This window comes from Egretta garzetta, unplaced genomic scaffold (assembly GCF_000687185.1).
Source record: "Egretta garzetta isolate BGI_Z169 unplaced genomic scaffold, ASM68718v1 scaffold94, whole genome shotgun sequence".
In the NCBI taxonomy this organism is placed as follows: Eukaryota; Metazoa; Chordata; class Aves; order Pelecaniformes; family Ardeidae; genus Egretta; species Egretta garzetta.
This window is the reverse complement of record NW_009259683.1, coordinates 5,592,239-5,597,695: the sequence shown is the minus strand read 5'-3', so window position 1 is coordinate 5,597,695 and position 5,457 is coordinate 5,592,239.

Genomic DNA, 5,457 nt, shown 5'->3' with positions numbered 1-5,457 from the left:
GGGGGTGTCGGAAGCCCTCTTTTGGTATCCGAGCACTGTTTATTTTCCCTGTGTCCCCCCCTCCTTGAATTCCGTCGATGAAAAACCTCTCCCCTCGCCCTGCACACACGCAGGCACCCCTCCCTTCGAACAAAATGGAATGTTTTAAGGATTTCAGTGACTTTGAGATAACAAAGGCGCCACCATTGCAGAGCCTCGCCCCGCCTCTGTGTGATGGCAAACAAATTCTTGCACTTGTATTAGGGCTTTTAAGGCTATAATTGAACACGGCGCGTCTAGGAGAACCGAAAACAGTTCTAGACTGACCTGCGGTTTTATAGCACTTTGGCAGTCAACTTCAGCTTGTGTCAGAGCAGACATGACAGAGCTGCCCAGCGCTTAATCGCGGGACGCCACCTCCTCGGACTCACTGCAGCTCCCACCCACCCCCACCCCCCCAACACCGTCTACCCTTGCATGACAATAAATTTCAAAGCTTGGGGCTAGAAATGGGGAGCAGAGCTGGCACAGGTTTGTATGGGGCTCATTCCCGCTCCTCTCTGCCGCCCGGGGCCGTGGCGCCGTGCGAGGCTCCGCCGTGCCGGAGGCCGGGGCTGCCTCTGGGAAACAAAGGGAAATTAAGGCAAGAAGGGCGAGAAGGCGACTGGAAATAGGCGTGGGTGTGCGTGGGCGTGCGTGTGTCTGGGCATATGTGTGCTTGCACACGTGCAGACCCGATGCCTGCTTTTGAATCGAACTGACCTGTACCCCCAAAAAACCCCCAAGCAGCCTGTTCCTTCCAGCGGGTTTGCGAGGCAAGGGGACCCCAAAATGCCCCCCGGTTCCGCCTGCAGAACGAGCGGGGAGGGGGGAGGCTGCGAGGGGCGCAGCTCGGCCGGGAGCCGGCAGGCACCCGAGGCACAGGCTGTTCCCTGCTTTATTTGCTGTTAAGTGAAACAGAGATAATGTACGCTTAAAGCCCCGGAATGTGTGGGTAATTGCAGGGAGCCTGCTGTTAAGTTGCTGTGTTCGGCACAAATTATCAATGTTGATTATTTGGTCTAATGTCGACTTGCGCTGGTTTAATACAGTCACTGGGACTTCCGCGTTGAGGAAGGGGGAAAACCGAGCCTTCCCCCGGCTAACCTCGCCGAAAACAACATAAACAAAGGCAGGCATTTCGTTTGGAGAAGCAAAATGCATTCGTTACGCCTTCCCATGTATTTCGGGCCGGATTAGAGAGGGTAAAACCGCTCTGAATTTGGGAGCTTTGCTGCAGGACGGGTTTTTTCTTGTTTTTTCTTTTTTCTTTTTTTTTTGCAAAGGACAAGCGTGGCCAAGAGGTGGGGAGACTGAGAGCACATTTACCCATAGCTAAACTAAACAAAGCGAGGGGGGGAAAAAAAAGCTACATCTCTTCTTTGGATGAATATAAACAGAGCTAGGACGCCTCGATAGCCTAGCTTTTATATATACAGATGGCGTGCAAAGGGAACTGTTTAACTTACTACCGCTCGTCTCCAAAAGGTCAAGTTCTATAGTATCTAAATTGTTGTCTTTTTCTACCCTGCTTTGCTTGGGGAAAAAAAAAAAAAATTGAAGCCGACCGCTTACCTTGCCAATAGGGTGGGTGCCTGTAATTAACAGGAGAGACGTGTGCTAAAAGGAATTTGCGTCAAGAGGAGCTAATTAAAATATTACACGATCGCTGGCTTCAATCGCTGCTGCTCCTCTCGCATGGGAAGGGTGAGGGGTGGTAGGGCTTGAGCAGGAGAAAATATCTCAGGAATTAGGACAGTCTTTTGCAAACGTGCGGGTTGATTACAGTCTACAAAGGCTTGCTGGAAAAGAAGTAATATTAGGGAATTCGCAATGTTGTTGCCAACGAAAAGCGCAACCCCTTCCCACCTTTTCCAATGAAAATAAGGCCAGAAGGTGATAATTCTTCGCAAAATTTGCCAGGAATGCGGCTTCAGAAAAGCGTGTTTATTGTTTGGATTTTAAATATTTCGGGCTCATAACTTCTTAACTGGCATTTCTTCTTTTCTCTTTGCCCTTTTGTCCGTTATGGAAAGGAGCTATACATAGCCATCTTTTTTTTTTTTTTTCTTTTTTTTTTTTCTTAACTAAATATGTTCCCTTAGCACTGCAATAGAAAGAAGCGTTAGAATAGTTAGTTAAGATTTTTCAAATAATTTAAATGATAGGTGATTTTTGATATCGGCGAGATGGAAGCCCCGTGCTGTGATATGGGGCGGACCATTTATTGTCCAAAACCTGAAGCGTTATGGTTGTGATTTTGCTAGGAAACTGCAGAATACGTGTAAAGAGAAAGGGCAGATGTAAACAGGATTCAAGTCAAGGTTACACTGACTTTTTTTCCCCAGTATTTAATCGCATTACATTTCATACATATTTCAGAGGCTTGGACATCCCAAAAGGCTGCGCTTATCTGAGCGTAGAATATTTTAGCCTGGTTTTTAGTATCAATCGCCGAAATCCTTTCCTCCGTCAACCTCTGTGTCTTTTTGAGTCGCTGAGATAGAGAAGCTTCGGGGGGGTGGGGGGGGAGGGGGATCTGCCCGTCCTTGGCGACCAACCATGCTATTTCGCGTCCCTTTGCGCTGATCCGAGGGCTCTCTCTGAAGCCAGACCCTGACTCCCAGAGTTGCAACAAGCCGAAATATCGAGGGCTTTTTTTTTTTTTTTCGAGAGAGGAAACTCCTTCCAGACAGATAACTTCTCTTTCTGGACAACTATTCCCCTGCAGCCAAAGGACCCGTTTGTCGCGACGGGCTCCCGGCGCCTTCGCAAGGGCGGGGAGGCTCTCGCAGCGACGGGTCTCCTCACCCCTGGGCTCCAGGGCGAAGAACCCCTCTAAAATATTGTTTGTATTTATCGCTGGTAGCTTGTTCTCGAAAGAGAACGGAGGCAGACTGGGCAACGCGGGGGGGCATACAAGGAGGTATTTTCTCAGACGGTCAAGTATATCAGAAATCGATTGACTGACGATAATACCATAAATGTCTCCTTTTCTCCCCTTGAATGCTCTGTGGGACTTCCGCGACACATGAAAACGCACATCCAGTCATTCATCATCATCCCCCACCCCACCCCCCGCCCCCGACTACCTAGATACAGGTGCAAGAGACTTCTGGCAAAAATAGGGTGCGGGAGAGGGGTGTCTGGACCGAGCGGCGGGCTCTACATGAGTACGAAAGCAAATTTCCCTGGTTATAATCCGCCAGTACAGAAAAGCAAACGCTTCCCACCGGCTCCCACCCAGAGTCACAAAGAACCGGGTCCGTAGCGGCGTTCCTAGAAAGCAGATTCCAGTCCTTTCTCATGCCGACATATTTTACGCGGAATTAATCGGTTTGGGGAGCATCCCCAGCAATCCCTTGAAAGTACGGTGCTATTAAACCCTACGGACGGCCACGTCTCAGGCGATGTTCCCATGCAAAGTTAACCCACAGCCCCGGAATGCCGCTTTACCGTACACATAGAAAAAAAAAAAAAAAAAAAAAAAAGTCCCCCAAAACATTCCCATGTCGACTTACGTTTAAAAGTATTGCTACAACTGATGCCTTGAACTTGACCTTAGATTTGTTAATCCAGGAAATATATTCAGTGAGAGGGAAAAAAAAAATCCTACTGCCTTGCCGCTGACAAACGAGCGTTTTTCTGCCTACCAGTTCGGGATGCAAACAACACAGCAGAGTTATAAGATATATAACGTGCCGTCTAGATTAAGAGCATCAGAAAGTGAAATTCCTCACCGCCGAGACAAGCTCGTCGTGGAGCTAGATTGTTCCTGTGGTGCCAAGATCCACACTTTGCCACAGAAATTCAAGTCAAGGTAATAGACTGGGATTCTCAGCTAAATTGAATTTTATAGGATATAAGGTTCTCTCTAATGCATACTGAATTTTAACAGTGATTTATAAAGGTATTTCTTTTTTTTTTTTTTTTTTTTTTTTTTTATTTTGCCCAACTCGCCAAGAAACACATCAGACTTGACTTTACCGCACTGCTAACTTTATAGGAGAGCCTCATTCACATATCGTGAAACCCACCGAAGTAAAGCCATTTTCTTCAGCAAGGACTGTTTTAGGGGGCGGGTACAGGAAGTATCGCTATACCAGGGCTGTCAAACCAACGGCTTCCAAGCCCCAACTTCATATTTTCATGGACTCTCAGAACTGCATTTTAGTGAAGGTACCTGAGCTCGTGTAGCCTTTATGGGGAGCTTTTTGTCTAACGGGAGCTGAAAATACGCGCTGCGATCGAGGATGCAATCGTCTGCCCGCGTACAGCCCAAGCCGGCTCGGTAAAGGACCCCTTCTTGCCCCTTCCATCCTAATGTCACGCAAAGCCACCCCTAAACCCAGCTCTCCCTCTAAGCCTAACATGGCTGCTCTCGTCTATGCCGAGGCTGAAACCCGCTCACCGTCCCGCTGATTTCCCTTTCCCCCCTCTTCAGAAAACGCCGATATTAATATCGCTTCTCGCAGAAATCGGGGCGCATCGGCACAAGTCCGCGACACAGAAGCCGGGGGAATTTGGAGAAAATCCCCCCAGTCCCTCCAGGAGGAGTGTGTGGGTTACTCGCCCTTTCTCTTTCGGTTTTATTTTCCCACCAAGTGGCCATACAGCACGGTATTTTCATTTTACAAACCCTCACATATTTAACCGTAAACCAAGCACTAGCTGGAGACGAAGCCCGTCCGAGATCGCTTTGTATTAAAATCCATCTTTTTTTTTTTTTTTTTTTTTTTTATGCCTACCCGAGAGCATCTCGAAGACTAAAACCAGACTTAAAATAGCCTGTTTTTCCATTACTCCTAGCCCAAGACGAGTGGAGAGGCCAATTTATACGATCAGGAATAAATAAAAGCACTTTGCCTGGTGCGTTCAAATCAAGGCGATTACGACGAAGTTCAGATTAATTTAAAGAGGCAGGTTACAACGCCCGGATGGCGTTTTTCTCTCTAGATAGACACAGGCAATGGCGAAAAGCAGACAGGTTCAACATCCTTCCCCTGCTTGCTTTCACGCTGAGCCGTCCACCCTCCTCCCCGGCTCTTGAACGATTAAAATCATTTCGGAGGCGAACACGCGGGAATAAAAGCAAGCGGGAAATAAAATCGGGAGCCGTTTTTTTTTTCCCCAACAGCCTGACCCGGCTCTGCACGACAGCCCGGCGCAAGCAGCAAAGCCAAGCAAGCAGCAGCTCTATCTGCGAGTCTGCCCGCGTCTTGGGCTCTGACCCCAGCCTCTCCTGGCCCACTTCTCCTGCCAAGAGAGTCCTTTGCTTTCCACCTAATGCTAGAATGGGAAGCAGCATCTCCGGGAAAGGTGGAGCCACCACCCGAGCTAGGAGAAGCAGTCTTACTTTTCTCAACTGGCTCTTCGGCTCTGTTAGCATCAGCCCAGGCAGCCGCCTTCACCCAGGTCCCCGCAGCAGAAGCGGCGACT